Source organism: Sus scrofa, chromosome 3, assembly GCF_054392235.1.
Source record: "Sus scrofa isolate SSC_HxYL_T2T_F1_AM1 chromosome 3, Sscrofa_HxYL_maternal_Yorkshire_Landrace_v2.0, whole genome shotgun sequence".
Classification (NCBI taxonomy): domain Eukaryota; kingdom Metazoa; phylum Chordata; class Mammalia; order Artiodactyla; family Suidae; genus Sus; species Sus scrofa.
The window spans coordinates 59,023,947-59,040,276 of NC_139385.1; the positions used below are offsets into that span (position 1 = coordinate 59,023,947).

The window sequence follows — 16,330 nt, forward strand, 5'->3', positions numbered from 1 at the left end:
CTGCTCTTATAATTCCCCATTTGGCTGCCTGGGATCATAAGAATTATTCTACCCACTTCAAGAAGATTTTCCCTTTTGTCCATCTGTCAGCTTAAGCAGACGACTCTCCCTGAAGTTGACGTAAGGAATCTTCCTGCTCCTATGATGAGCTGGCAGCCAGAAGCATGTGTCCTCCTGTCAGGCATTGGCCTGAAACATAGGGCATAAGAAATCAGTAACAACCAGGGGTCAAAGAGCTTAAACAACCATTATTTAATCCTTAGTCTGTACTTTCTGCAGTAATTAGGGCTTTGTTATTTTCATTAATAACTCATCAGGACTCTAATTTAAAAGGTTATTATAGTTCTTATGAATTCAAGATATGGGGGTTATTATTCCAAATACATTGACCTCTTAAAATTTAAGTGGATTCTCTCATGATGTAGTTTCTACATGTAAGAAAAAAATTTCTTTCCTAAGAACAGGTTGGAAAAATATATTTGAGGAAAATAAAGAAATTACTTTAACTGTAAGTTTTAATTTTAAGTGTGTTTCATTAAATTTTTTCCTTTTGTTTTTTTTTAATCTTGAAGAAATATACACCAGTAGGTTCCTAGAACAAATTTAAAAATTATTAGAAAATACTTTGCAATTTTTTTAAATGACTTGCAAACAAGAAAATAATAGAAAGGTCCTACTGTATAGCACAGGGAACTATATGAAATGTCCTCTAATAAACCAGAATGTAAATGAATATGAGAAAGAAAATATATACATATAACTGAATCACATTGCTGAACACCAGAAACTAATACAAACTTGTAAATCAACTATATTTTAATTTTAAAAAGGATATAATAGAAAGAGAAGATTATTACCAGAATGAACCCTAGTTACCATATTGAAAGAGACACAAAACATTTCAGTGTGTTTGAGTTCCTGTTGTGGTGCAGTGGTTAACGAATCTGACTAGGAACCATGAGGTTGCAGGTTCGATCCCTGGCCTTGTTCAGTGGGTTAAGGATCTGGCGTTGTCATGAGCTGTGGTGTAGGTTGCTGTGCCTCTGGCATAGGCTGGCGTCTACAGCTCTGATTCAACCCCTAGCCTGGAAAAATCTCCATGTGCCATGGAAGCGGCCCTAGAAAAGGCAAAAAGACAAAAAATAAATAAATAAATAGATAGATAATAAAAAAAATTTAAAAATTTCAGTGTCTGGAAAGCTATAAAAGCAGTTTTAAAGATTTAGGTTACCAAAGTGATGGGAGAAAAAAAATTGAAAACAGAAGAGATAGGAAGCCATTTTAGCTATATCTGAAATATTTTATTTATTTTTGAAAGGTCCAAAATCTTAACACATAGCCCTCTTTTATATGCAGATTGGTTTGAAATATCTCCTAATTTGAAATAATAATGGTAAGAGGTATGTTGGACACAGATTTAAAAGAGCTCTGTTTACTTCATGTGAATAGGCAGCTCAAATGGCCCCTATATTTGTAGAAAGGACGAGAAGTCAAATTGTGATGAGAAAAGCTACAGTTAAATATTAGGGAAAATGTAGATATTCAACTGAAAACAAGGCCAATTTGGTGTTGGAGAGGAGAGTGATCTCATGATTTATTTGCTCATTTAAGTAGAGAATGGTTATTTCAGGTTGAGGACAGTAAATTACTCTGAAGTCCTACCCATTTGTGCTTGTTGGGGCTTCTGAGTGACTTTACTTTTGTGGATAATAAGGTGATGACTCAGCCACAGCTCACAGAACTCCAAATCCCACATCCCAGGAGGTAGCTGAAGAAAAGGCAGCTTCTCAGAAGCCTCTCCAAACCAGCATGTCTCCAAGGTCTGTCTTGAGTGTCACAGCCAATATCACCAGCTCCAGGCCCCACTTCCAGACTTGATGACCACATAACAAGCCCTCACCAAGCACTGCTAAGATGTTATGAGGCCATAAAGACACAGAGGTTTATGTCAACACCAGGAGTCGAGGGGTCCTGCCTCTGCAGGACCTCTGTACTTTGCAAACAAAGACACCTGAGATTGTACATGTGGGTTTATCTGTGAACTGGACTTGATCTCCCCAAACCCCAGGCTTACTATAGTTCTGTAATAACAGGCATGTTGGAATGAATGCAGAAAAACTCCTTGTTTTCAGATACATCCCAACCCAAAACAGAAGGGAAGGGATACAGGATGCTTAGTCAACAGAACACATTCTGTGCATGTTGGGGTGTTAATGGAGGTACAAGAGGGAAAAAATAGAAGATGCAAAAGGGTGAGGTCCTGGGAACAGAAGAGGGGATGGGGGAGCAGTTTGCTACAAGTAGCGATCACAAAACGAAGGCCATTGGAATATGTTCTGGCCATGACTTTATAGAAAAACCCTAGGGAGGAGCTTTTAGGAGAATGGCTTCCCTACTGAGGAAGAGAGACAGAAGGGCATCTAAAAGTAAAATCATGATGTGGAAACAGCTCATCAGAGATCTATGTAAACCTTTGGCAGATTGCCCAGGTGGCCACTGCCCTCATATCTCTCCTTGTGGGATTTTCTGTGGAATGTCCCTCCAGTTCTGTCTGTTAAAATTCCACCCAGCTTCTCCCCTCCAATGAATTTGTGCGTGTGTGTGTTTGTGTCTTTTTAGGACCCCACCCATGGCATATGGAAGATCCCAGGCTAGGGGTTGAATTGGGGCTACAGCTGCTGGTTTACACCACAGCCACAGCAATTTGGGATCTAAGCAACATCTGTGACCTACACCATAGCTCACAGCAATGCTGGATCCTTAACCCACTGAGTGAAGCCAGGAATTGAACCTGTGTACTCATGGATGATAGTCAGATTCATTTTGGCTGAGTCATCATGGGAACTCCTGATGAGCCATTTTTATTGTTTTTTATTTTTATTTTTAATTTTGTTTTATTATTTTAAAAATCAATTTTGTTTGAATACAATTACATATATGAAGTGCAGAGATTTTAGGTACACATTTCAGTCAGTTCTTTTTTAACCTTTTCTCTTCTTTTGTTAAAATTTTATTTATTCATTTATTTGCTTTTTAGGGCTGCACCTGTGGCATATGGAAGTTTCTGGGCTAGGGGTGTAATCCACTATAGCTGCCAGCTACACCACAGCCACAGCAACACTGGATCCGAGCTGCATCTGTCTATGAATCTACACCACAGCTCACAGCAATGCCGGATCTGAGCAAGGCCAAGGATCAAACCCATATCCTCATGGATACCAGTTGGGTTCATTAACCACTGAGCCACAATGGGAACTCCTCAATGTTTCTTTTTTAAAGGACATTAAAATAGCTTACCATTCAGAGAATGCTGTGAATATCAAGTTTTGGAAGATGGAAGTAGGTGGCTTTGGATGTGTGCACCTGGAGAGAGTTCACTGGAATTCAACCCGCTGAGCTGCTGCTTCTCTGCATTCAAGGGTCAAGTTCTAGGAGAGAGAACTGGAGCTGGCCAGCTCATGTCCTCCCCTCTTCCCCAACCCCCACTGCCCCTGCAGCATGTGGAAGTTCCCAGGCCATGGATTGAGCCCACACCACAGCAGTAACCAGAGCCACAGCAGTGACAATGCCAGTTACCTAACCTGCTGAGCCACCAGGGAACTTTAGGCATTGGCCAGCTCAGATTAGATATTCTCCCTTTTCAGATAACCACAGGCTAAGAAGGTAGCACTAAAAATTGTGAGCTCCACTGCCTCCCCTTGTAGGGTCTATGACAAGTAACACTGGATCTACTTGTCCCAGACAAAATAAAAAGAAATCAACTAGATGTTTCATGAGCTTCCTCAGCTTTCTTCACCCATTTCTTGAAAACTCATTCCTCCCTTCCCTGCTTTTCTGTAATAAATAGAAGTAGAAGACATGAAAAGATGAAATCTACTTCCAGCAGGCAAGCTCCTTACACATTGCCCAGGCTTGCTGGCACCTTTCCCCTCACTGTAATCCTGGGGACAAAATAGACCTGCTCCTTCTCTTATTGACATGTTTCTGTAGATAAGCCCTGGAAGGTTTTTTGGGTTTTTTGTTTGTTTGTTTGTTTGTTTTAACAAGGCTCAGATATATTGTAGTCAAAATCCTCCTTAACAGCTCTAACTGGTTAAGTCAAAATAGGTATTTAGTAGCATTAAGATGAGATGGATCTTAACTATGTCCTGCTTTTATAAACAAATGCCCTTGTCTTTTAAACTGTCACTGTCCCTGCCTTAAAAAGTGGTGAGTCTGTAGAAGACTTTTGAATGCTTTTTGGTTGATAATTTATTTCTAGATGCTCCCATGTGAACTAATTTTAGGGTAAATTGATTAAATCTTGTTTTAAACATATACTATGAGACACCAGGAGGTCCTCTGAGCACTCTTTATGATCATGGACTGATTATAATAGATCAGTAAATGAAATTGGAGTTTCATTGCATTTAACCACCTCTGGCTATATTCTGCATTTTAAAAAGCTAATTATGTAATGTGATGGTTAATTTTAGGTGTCAACTTGCCTGGACCATGGGGTTCCCTGATTAAACATTACCCTGGGTAAGTCTGTGAGGGTGTTTCCGGATGACATTAGTGTTTTTGTCAGTGCTCAGCAAAGCAGACAGCCCGCCCCAGTGGGGGTGGGCATCGTCTAACCCATTGAGGACTTGAACAGAGCAAAAGACAGAGGAAGGTGGAATTCTCTCTCTGCCTGCCTGCTGAGTTGGGACACCAATCTTCTTATGCCCTCAGATGGACACATCATCGGTTCTCCTGGTTCTTAGGCTTTTGGACTCAGAATGTAATTATGTCACTAGCTTTCCTGGGTCTCCAGCTTGTAGACTGTGGATTGTGGGACTTCTCAGCCTCCATAGTCATGTGAACTAATTTCTATAATGAATTTATATAAATGTATTTTATATAGATGCATGAATGTAATCAGATGCATGTATGTATATACACATACACTCACATATAAATACACACATGCATCTGATTACATTCATGCATCTGAGTGGTTCTATTTCCCTGCAGATCCCTGACTAGTAAGATATATAATAACTATGCATGACCTTGGCTTCTCAGACTACCTAGATGGTGAAACAAATGGGGAATATTGATGAAAGAACAAAGAAGCTCTCAGGGACATTAAAATGTGTGATTCTTGATTGTGCCTATTTTGAGCCACCACACAAGCGCTGTGGGGTTGCACTCACTTTGGCAGTGATCCAGAGCTTTTCTGAACTCTTAATCACCTGACAACTTCTCCCCACCTGTAGCCCTGCCACCAGCTGAAAAAATGTCCTGTTGTTTTTGTTTTTGTTTTAAGGGGAAAGAAATCTTTTCAACTGTGAATATTTCCCTCTAGGTACCTGGGCTTTTCAGTTTCTCTTTCAGATTCTTACCTGTCTGGCTTGTATAGTGTCCAGCAGAGGTAGAACCAATTCCAGAGCCCATGAACAGTGTCATTTTGACCTATGCACCTTTCACAAGGCCTCAGACATAGTCAGATTTTCAGGAAGGACGTGGCTTTAGGAAGAAACCAACTGCCAGATGCTGGCCCTGTTCACTGCCCTCAGGAAAAGCGCTCTCAGATTCTGGATGTCAGCTTTCATCTAAAATAGTTCATTAGTGAACATTCTATGTGAAAGGCAGTAGATGCCCAAGTTTCTCCAAACAGTCTCCCTGAAGTGTAGTTTTCTTTTTCAGATAGAAACACTGTGTGTACATTGGTAGACAATGCCCCTGTGGACACTCAGTGCATTTTATTTGATTGTGTTATTTTAAAATCTTTACTGGGTATTTTCTTTAAATTAATCTCTTAGCCACTTGCTTTTATCAATGGCTTTTAAAAAATTAATCTGGTTTGGGACCAATATTTATGATTTCTTAGGTACCACAGAAAAGTAAAAGCACAGTTTTCAGACTCAATTAGAGCCTCAGTTTGGGTTTTAGAGTCACACAGAACAAGCTTTGAAAATAAAAGCTGGTTATAAACTGTGGATTTGGACAATTCAACTTCTGTAAACTCTAATTTCCTCATCTATAAAATGGACATAATTTTTGTGGGGATTAAATGAGAAAATCTATTTAAATAGATGTTCAGTGTTTGGCACACAGTAAGTTTTCAATGCTGTTGCTCATCTTTTTAGTGTTGTATTTTCATTATTATTATTATTATTATTATTATTATATCTGTTCCCTCCATTGTTCACATTTTTATGCTATTGAAAAATGGGCAGCTGTTCTTTCTTTAAGTATCTGTTTAAATTGAAATGTAGTTAATTTAGAAGGTTGTGTTAGTTTCAAGTGTATGGCAAAAGGATTTGGTTGTACAGCATATATTATTTTTCAGATTCTTTCCCGTTTTTATCAAGCTGTTGGTCTGTATTACCTCCATCCAGTTTTACTCATACATACAAAATGTTGTAACATAAACACATGCATCATGTAATCAAACAAATATAATGGAAATGATGGATTGTGCCTTGTTTTTTTTCAAATCTATTAGTCTTGAAGCAAATTAATAAGAATTTGTAGAGGAAAAGTCAAAGCAAATATGAGATTGTCTTTGATGCACTCCAGTGAATATATATATATCTCTAAGGATTATTTGGTGATGATGAGATGTCATTAAACTTATGTCTCATAAAATATAGCAAAAAAAGTAAAATATAGCAAGATACTGCTCTATGGGGTGGATTTTCCTGTTCTTCCTTTACGTTGCTGTAAGGTCCTAGACTTCTGTATCTGATTTTTCTCATAACTTGATCCCAGAGAAGATAAATTTGGAGTTTCCTTTATTTTGGAAACAATAATTTCCTTTTAAAATCCCTATTCCAATTTTTAAACCTCCTTCCTAAATCTGTTTTTACTTTCTCGAGTAAAGTATATTCAATTAAAGGAGGCATAAAACAAAACATAAGCATTAGAAATAAAATGATCATTATCTGCTTCTTGAAAATGCAAGATAATATCCTAGAAAACAACAAATAAACATTAAGAGTTCAGTGGAGACCCCAGAGCCAAGGACAGTCCACCACCTGATCCCTGAGCTTCACAGGAAATCACTTAAGCTGTGCTGGCCTCTCGGTGCTAAGTGTCACCTTCCTCACCCGGTTCGGAGAGAGAGTAAAAATGTCACCACAGGGGCCAAACTGTCCCTTTACTGCCACTACAGCTCTGGGTGTGGGAATGGACGGGCAGTGAGATGAAGCCCGGGACCAGGGCTCTGCTTACACTGTCCCCAGAAGGGGGGCCGGCTTCACCCGGCTGTTCCTGCTCCCAGGTGCCCAGCTCCTGGCATCTCTTGGACCCCGTCATCCAAGAGACAGGGAAGGGATGAGGCCCCTGAGGGACAGCTGTGCAGAATAGGCACTCACCTGCCTCCTCCTGTGACACCAGCAACATGGGGGAAGATATGGGGCCTTTCTGAGCCTCCCGAGCAAGCAATGTAGCTGCTTGTCCACAGAAACAGTGTCTCCAGGGAGGAGCGAGCTGCAGGCATCAGGAGCCAGTTTCTCATGTCCCTCATCCCCAGGGGGGGAGACAAGGAGAGTGGCCACCACCTGCTCCTTTATTCCTGTTCACTCGCCCCGCCCTGAAGAGGGGTCAGCATCTCCTGTGTAAGGTGCTACCCTGCGCAGGGCAAGTTCCAGCTCTGAAAGGGAGGCGCCCAGGAGGAAACACCTTCAAAACCCCGAGTCTGAATGGTGCTGTGATGAGTCCAGGCCCTGCTCGCTGAGGTGAGCTGCTGGGGAAGGAAAAGCAGCTCTAACCAGGAAGCTATGACCCAGAGGACTCATGTCCCCAAGAACCACCTCCCTCAAGTCTGTATTCAGGCTTCTTTTCTGCTCAGAGGGGCGGGAGTAAAGCAAAGCATTTCCAGGTCCCCTGCAGCTTCTGGAGGGATGCGGTCACAGCTTCCACCTGCAGTCATTCCCAGGTGCACCTACCTGGTCAGGGGGCTTCCAGGAGTTAAACAGGGTGTTTTAGCTTCATACTCATTACCTGGGAGGCAGGTGCTCAGAACTGGGCCATTATGTATGATTTAGGCTTATAGGAAACCCCCCTTTGGGGATTAACCCATAATAGAAGACAGAGGTCCCTCCACAGCAGTGGGGGGTCAGCAAACAGGAAATTCTGAAAGCACCTCCCAGGACCTCACATCACCTCACTGGATTACAGTGAAGGCTGTTCCTCTGTGCTGATTAGAAATTATGTTTAAATAGATTCAGTGAATTCACAGCTCACAGGATGCTATTCTTATCTGTTCCTGAATGTCAAGAGTTTTATTTTCTTTTAAAAACATGTTTAAGTTTTCCTGTTAAAAAAGACCAAACCTGCTATGTGAGTGTGACACTGAGTGGCAAATGCCAGGCGGCAGGAGCACTTCATCCTGACAGCTCTGCAGGGCCCCGCTTTAGTCTTATTTCCCAAAGATTCTACATCCACATTTCTCTCACAGAGGACAGATGTTTTGTTGTTCCTGATTAGCAGATACAAACAGAGCTGTTCTCCACCAGGAAAAAAGGGGGCTACTATTCCTTTTAAAGGCGTAACAGACAACAGGAAAATGCCCACCTGTCTTGCTATTCCTTTCATGGTTCTTGGTCACACAGGGGCACACAGCTGGGTGTGAGGTGGTACACTGATTTTCAAGTGCCTGTCTTAAGAAGCATTCATTTACATGCAAATTTCCATTTTTACTTCTCATTCAACAACAAAAAGGAATGAAAATATTTCCGTGGTGACAGACTTTTCCTAGTGGAAATTACCGTTGGCTATAACTAAAATTCTCTCCTTTCCAGATCCGGCGTTTACAATCCCACCAGCAGGTGGCACTGAGGCACCACCGCATCTCACGAGCCTGAGCCTCCAGTGGTGCTGTTCCTGTAGCTGCCAGATGGTGAGGAGCCCAATGGTTTGGGCCAATTTCTGCAGAGGTGTAAGGCTTACCCAGCATCAAGGGGGCTGATCCCAGTTTAAGAGAAGTGATGATTCAGTAAATTGTTGCAGATGATCCAGAAAATACCTGAGAGATTTTAAGAGGGTTACCAAACACGGCTGAACATGTCCAGAGATGGCTGACATAAGAAAACTTCCTGGTCTCCTTTAGAAATCTATCATTTGGGCAAAAACACCTTAGGTAGTGCCCAGTGTTCTTTTTTTTTTTTTTTGTCTTTTTAGAGCCATACCCATGGCATATGGAGGTTCCCAGGCTAAAGGCTGAATCAGAGCTGTAGCTGCTGGCCTACACCACAGCCGCAGCAACACAGGATCTAAGCCACGTCTGCAACCTGCAGCACAGCTCACAGCAACGCCGGATCCTTAACCCACTGAGCGAGGTCAGGAATTGAACCTGCAACCTCATGGTTCCCAATTGGATTTGTTTCCATTGCACCATGACGGGAACTCCGTGCCTGGCATTCTTAAGCATAAGCAGTGACACACCATCAACATGAGCTCCAGCTGGATAAACTGCTGATGCCAAGAGTTTGCTCTGAGGTGTCAGGACATCAGGATGGGGCCCCCTACCCTCTGCCCATTTTGGCTCCTCTCCTCCCCAGCTCCCACTTCCCACACAGTGTTTTTAAAGCCCCCAGCTGTCCCGAGTTTAAAACTTGCTATTCCTTAACTGTGACAGTTACTATGTCATGTGTGAGGCAATGCCTGCCGCAGAGGTTGTTACTATTTCATTTATCCTCAGGATACTCCAAAAGGTTATTGCTTTTCTCTCTCTTTGAAAGATGATGAAAACACAGAATGAAAAGACAACCTGCAGACTGGGAGAAAATATGTGCAAATGATGCAGCAACCACCAGGAGCTTATTTTCCAAAACATACAAACAGCTCACACAACTCAACAACAAAAAACCAAACCACCCAGTTGAAAAATGGGCAGAAGACCTGAATAGACATTTCACCAAAGAAGACATGCAGAAGGCCAGTAGGCACATGAAAAAATGCTCAACATCGCTATTAGAGAAATGCAAATCAAAACTACAATGAGGTACCACCTTATTTAATGATGGCCATTCTGACTGGTGTAAGGTGGTCATCATTAAAAAGTCTACAAATAGCAAATGCTGGAGAGGATGTGGAGAAAAGGGAACCCTCCTGCACTGCTGGTGGGAATGTAAATTGGTACAAACACCATGGAAAACAGTAAGGAGGTACCTCAGAAAACTGAATATAGAACTATCATATGACCCATCAATCCCACTCCTGGGCATATACCTGGATGAAGCTTTCATTCAAAAAATACCTGCACCCCAATGTTCATGGCAGTGCTATTCACAATAGCCAAGACATGGAAACCACTTAAATGTCCATCAACAGATGAATGGATTAAGAAGATGTGGCACATATACACAATGGAATACTACTCAGCCACAAAAACAAATGGAATAATACCATTTGCAGCAACATGGTTGGACCTAGAGACTCTTATACTAAGTGAAATAAGTCAGAAAGAGAAAGACAAATATATGATATCACTTATATGTGGAATCTAAAATATGACACAACTGAACTTATCTATAAAACAAAAACAGACTCATAGACTTGTGGTTCCCAAGGGAGAGGGGAGTGGGATGGATGGATATTTTGGGATAAGTAGATGCAAACTATCATATTTAGAATGGATAAGCGGAAGTTCCTGTTGTGTCTCAGCAGAAATTATTCTGATTAGTGTCCATGTGGAGAAGGTTCCATCCCCTGGCCTTTCTCAGTGGGCTAAGGATCTGGTGTTGCTGCGAGCTGTGGTGTAGGTCACAGATTCAACTCAGGACCTGAGTTGTTGTGGCTGTGGTGTAGGCCAGCAGCTGTAGCTATGATTCAACCCTAGCCTGGGCACTTCCATGTGTTGCACCTGTGGCCCTAAAAAAGAAAAAAAAGGCACAGAATGGATAAAGAATGAGGTCCTGCTGTACAGCACAGGGAGTGATCTATATCCAATATCTGTGATAAACCAAAATGGAAAAGAATGTGAAAAAATGTATATAAACCTGTAACTTGAGTCACTTCTCTGCAGAGCAGAAAGTGAACAACATCCTAAATCAATTACACCTCAATTGCAAATAAAGAATTTGGAGTTGCTATTGTGGCTCAGCCGGAAGGAATCTAACTAGTATCCATGAGGATGCAGGTACGATTCCTGACCTTGCTCAGTGGGTTAAGGATCTGGTGTTGCCATGAGCTGTGGTGTAGGTTGCAGACACAGCTCGGATCCTGAGTTGCTGTGGCCTGTGGTATAGGCTGACAGCTGTAGCTCCAAAAGGATCCCTAGCCTGGGAACCTCAATATGCCGCACGCAGGTATGGCCCTAAAGAGACAAAAAGAAAAAGGAAGAAACAAGAGAAAAACCAAAGCAGCACTTGAGAAAAAGTGGAAAAAGCCCCAGAGAGGAAATAAAGTTCCCAGCTGTACAGAGCAGGGCCAATTATCCAACTGTGTGGAAATGTCTCCTAAATGCTGATTTCTGGCTCAGCTGCTTTGGGGAATTCTGTAGGGCAGATCCTCAGGACAAGGGCTCCAGCAGCCCCTAGGTCCTTACCCAAAAGGCCTCAAGCAGCAAACCTCCAGAGGGAGGTGTTCATTTCTTTGCCCACACTTACAGGGTATTTTAGCTTAATGCTACTTAGATGGGAGGCAGGTGCCCAGAGAAGGACCACTGTGTATAATTTAAGCTTACAGGCAATGTCCCTCTAGTGTTTACTTTGAAATAGAATACAGAGTTTCTCCCTTTTTCTTCTTTTGTCTGCACCCACAGCAAGTAGAAGCTCTTGGGCTGGGATCAAACCTGAGCCACAGCAGTGACAATGCCGGATCCTTAACCTGCTGAGCCACCACGGAACTCCCAGAGGTTCTTCCCTGTTCCAAGAGGAACTAAGAAAGAGCAAAGAGCTCTCATGAAGAAGAATGCAAACCATGAGACAACACCACCCCTGAAGACGCTGAATGAAAAAAGTCAACCTACAATTCAATACCAGAGAAAATATCTTTCAAATGCACAGGCAAGGAGTTCCCGTCGTGGCTCAGTGGTTAACGAATCGGACTAGGAACCACAAGGTTGTGGGTTCAATCCCTGGCCTCGCTCAGTGGGTTAAGGATCTGGTGTTGCCATGAGCTGTGGTGTAGGTCGAAGATGTGCCTCGGATCTGGCATTGCTGTGGCTGTGGTGTAGGCCGATGGCTACAGCTCCAATTCGACCCCTAGCCTGGGAACCTTCATATGCCTCGGGAGCGGCCCTAGAAAAGGCAAAAAGACAAAAAAAAAAAAAAAAAAAAAAAAAGGCAAAATAAAGACACTGAGACAAACAAGAGCTGAAACTCCCATCACTGGTACACCTTAATTACATGAAATGTTAAAGGACGTTCTTCAGGCAGAAGGAAAACAACACCTAAAGGAAATTCAAATCTACACAAATAACTGGAAACAGTGAATATGCGAGTAATGTAAAAAACTGTCCCCCTCCTCAGTCCTCTGTGATTGGTGGCTGTCACTGACTGAAGGTTCCTCCTCCCAGGAACCACTCTTTGGTGGTGCTCAGGCTCCAATGTCCTATGTCTTGTCTGGTTTTCTATTTATGGAGGTGGAAGGGGAGCTCCATCTCCTGTTTCTCCATCGTGCCCATGAGCAGAAGTCAGAACTGGCTTTCGGTCCCTCAGCAACGTCTGTTCCATCTATGATCCAAGGAGAAATGACCATTCACAGGACACCAGACTAGAAGGCAGTGCAGTGGAGATGGTAAAAAAAAACACAAGTGCAGACTTCCTGTCATGGCTCAGTGGTTAACAAATCCGACTAGGAACCATGAGGTTGCAGGTTTCATCCCTGGCCTCACTCAGTGGGTTAAGGATCTGGTATTGCCTTGAGCTGTGGTGTAGGTCACAGATGCAGCTCGGATCCTGTGTGGCTATGGCTGTGGTGTAAGCCAGTGGCTGCAGCTCCAATTGGACCCTAGCCTGGGAACCTCCATATGCTGCTGGAGTGGCCCAAGAAATGGAAAAAAAGACAAAAACAAAACAAAAACACAGGAGCAAGAGGGAAAAGACTGACTCCCACGCATGGTGACCTTGGACAGGCACCCATGGTGCCGGGACATCTCAGAGCCCCGCCTCCTCCCTCCTCTACCCTGCAGTCTCGTGGGAGATGGCTCTGCTCACATCCACGCCCGAGCTTCCAGAAGGAGGGGAAGGAGGAGGGGCAGCCTGGCTGCAGGGCTGCGTGGAAAAGGGGGGGAGGGCGCTGTTGGCAGTGGGATACTGAGGAGGGGAGAAGCCTCACAGGCGACACCCTACTCTCAGGTAACAGAGAAGCAGCCTTTCACCAGGATGCAGCCATTAGCCCTCCACTGAAGCCAGTTCACCAGCAGCACCAGGGAAGCTGCATCTCAGATGCTGCCCCTGCCCCTGCCCCTGACCATGTCGCAGGCCTAGCACCAAGTGAGAGGAGATGCAAAAGGGGCAGAGCTGAGCCAGGCATCCTGGGGATGCAGCCTCTGGAGGGTGGGCCAGGCTGGGACTGAATGTGGTTCTGGACCGTTTAACCCAGGTTTGTGATCTCAATTCCGATCCCATCTCTAAAATGTCCTGACAGCACCCCAAGCAGTTTATTAGGACAAGAGGCCAGAAGCTGAACAGAATCCAGAGCTTGCATTTGTCAGATTGCAGGGCAGTGGTGCAAACACACAGGGCCGCCAGCTCTGACCAGGCCTTCACGAGGGCTGAGGGTCTCTGGGCCGCCACCTCTGTTTCAAGACTAATCCTGCTTTCCTCCAGTTTCTATACTAGGTTTCCAGACTGGAGGGTATCTGAACTAAGGATTCTAAGGTATTGAAAATAGAAAGCTTAAAGCAGTTTTTACAATTTTATGGTTGATGCAACCTGGCTGCTTGTGTTAAGATTCCAAAGCCTGGAGCGTGACATCAACTACTACCAAGAAGAAGCCCGCCTCCTTCGCCAGCCTGGGGGGGGTCCCTTCCACTAGTGATCTCCCAGGGTGGCTGGGGCAGAAAACACTTCCCTGGGCCCCACAGCCACATGTGTCCTAGGACGAGCCCACCAGGCTGGAGTGCAGCCCCCTCACCCCAGCAGTTCTGCATCTAACCCAGTCAAGCTATGCTGGTCAAGCACAATAAACTGCTAGATTCTGTACATAAGGCTCTTGAGGTGGCACAAACCTCTTCCCTGGAGGGAACCGACCTTAATTCTGCCATCTGTTAGCCTGTCCCACCAGGTTTTGGGTAATTGAAAAGTGTGGTATTTATGCCTTGATACCCTGATCTGAATTACAGAAGGCTCTACTGGGCAAAGCCCTGTGGTATGCCACTAGAGACCTCCCTTCTGACTGACGGTGATGTGACTTGGCCCTGCAGAAGATCCTGAAGGCTTTGATTAAAATCTAAGTCCTTTGATGGGTTCATTGAAAATATATAAATTAGCAATGTGCCAGGCGAGCAGCTGAGAAGCCATTCCCCAGGGTGATTTACGTCTATTAGGGCTCAGATGCATATTTAAGAAGCACATTAAAGGGCTGAGTTCAGGGGGAGGTACTGCATGTGCCATGATTTAATAATTCAGAGGGGCTGTGGGGCTGCAGGGCCTGGCCCTTCCTCACGTGTAAGTCACCTCAGCACCTCAGTGGCAGGACAGGAGGAAAGAGACGTCTGCGACCTTGAAGGGCTGCAGTCAAACAGGAATCTGGCCCGGAGGGTGGGCAGTGTCCACGTCAGAAACCCAGGGTCCGGACCACTCGGAATGACAGGAAAGTGAGGGAGGAAACCCCAAGAGCACACATGTCCAACCACAAGCCCCGCGACCTGGTTCTGCTCCTGCTCTCCCTCGGTCCACACACGCAGGCGGGCCTGGAGCGTGGCAGCCAGGGATTCAGATTTGGATTCATTCTCCCTCCTCCAGGGACTCTGCGCCCCCTTCCCCTCCCCCCTCAGAGGCTACACACCGCACAGCCCGGCCTTCCTCCCTAATGTCCAGTGGGGCCCCTCTGCACAGTGTGGAGCTGGTCAAAACAGGTCATGTGACTTTTAAATAAAAAATCCTGTTTTAACTAAGATACAGATATGGGTAAGAAGTAATCAGCATGTACAAGTACATCCAGAGATGCCCAGGCCCACCCCAGTCAGAACCTCACCATCGATATTAGCATTTCTTCTGCAACACCCAGCACACGAGGTACACATGTGTTACACACGTACTGCCTCGTTACACATGTACTGACTCCTCGGAGGCCAGCTTTCTGATGATACACGCGGCTCCTCACCTGCTCTTCCCACAGTCCACGTGGAGGTCTCACAAAGTCGAGTCCCTGCACCCAGGCGCAGCAGCATGGGCCCTGTGCACCGATGTGCCCTGCGTGCACGGCCCCCATGCACGGACACGCCAGGCGTGCTCATGTTCACGTGTCACTGCGGGGCGCAGGTGCACCTGGGCCACCTGCTGGCGGCACCTGCATCGTGACTTTGTGGGTGGAGCAGCCCCACCTGAGGGCCTTAGGCCGGTCTGCCAAGCGGAAGGCCCCTCGGAGTCTTTGGGTTTTGTTTCTCTGATCACCAGGCAGGCCAAGCATCTTTTGATACTGAGGCCTTTTATATATATATATATTTTTTTTTTCTGGGAACTGTCTGTTCATTACTCTTCAGACCAAAAACTGAAACAACAGTCTTGAAAATCAGGGCAAGCTTTTCTTGTTCAGAGAAAGAGCTTTTTTTGCTCAGAGAAGGTGCAGTTTTGTTTGTCAGAAAGCTGAGGGCCCAAGGAGGGAGTCTTCCTAAAGGACAAGGGGGTCCCTGAGAAGGAACCTGCATCCTCAGATTGAGCCCCAGGGCTGCAAGGTGGGCAGGTGACAGAGTCGGTCCCTCCCGCCTGCCTGTGCCCAGCCCCATGACACTTTCCTGCAGAAACCCAGACTGCTTCAGTCCCTGTGGCTGTGGCCCATGTTGAGCTCTCACCTCTGCCATAGGCACCCCCTCCTCACAGGGCTGGCATCTCCTGCCCCATCCCAGTTGAGTCGCCCCTCTGTGCCCATCCTCGGCCTGGCTACAGGGCCCACCTCCTCTGCAGGAGGCCTCCCGGGTCCATGTGGAGCTTCTTCACAGCAGTTCCTTCTGCTCCTGAGCAGCTTCCATCCTAGGGGGGACATGGCTGGACACTGCCCGTCAGGAGCCCCCTCACCCTTGGCCTGAATGGCCTGCATCATGTCTCTGTTAGAACAGACCCACTCAGGCCCTCCTGAGATGGAGGTGAAAAGCCTGCAGGGATCCAGAAGTCCCTGGGATCACTCAGGATCTGACCTGAGGCAGAGGGTACCAGCCTGTGGCTTCCCCATCTTCAGAGCCCACTGGGCA

The 16,330-nt window shown here is 45.1% G+C and overlaps 1 long non-coding RNA gene across 1 annotated transcript; it reads right to left on the reverse strand.

Moving 5' to 3' along the window:
• Positions 1–6,330: 6,330 nt before the first annotated feature.
• Positions 6,331–13,746, reverse strand: LOC146404651 (uncharacterized). The gene is made up of 2 exons (XR_014841360.1): positions 12,276–13,746; positions 6,331–9,302 (listed from the first exon to the last, which is right to left on the reverse strand). It is a non-coding gene; the product is annotated as an uncharacterized LOC146404651 (long non-coding RNA).
• Positions 13,747–16,330: the final 2,584 nt, after the last annotated feature.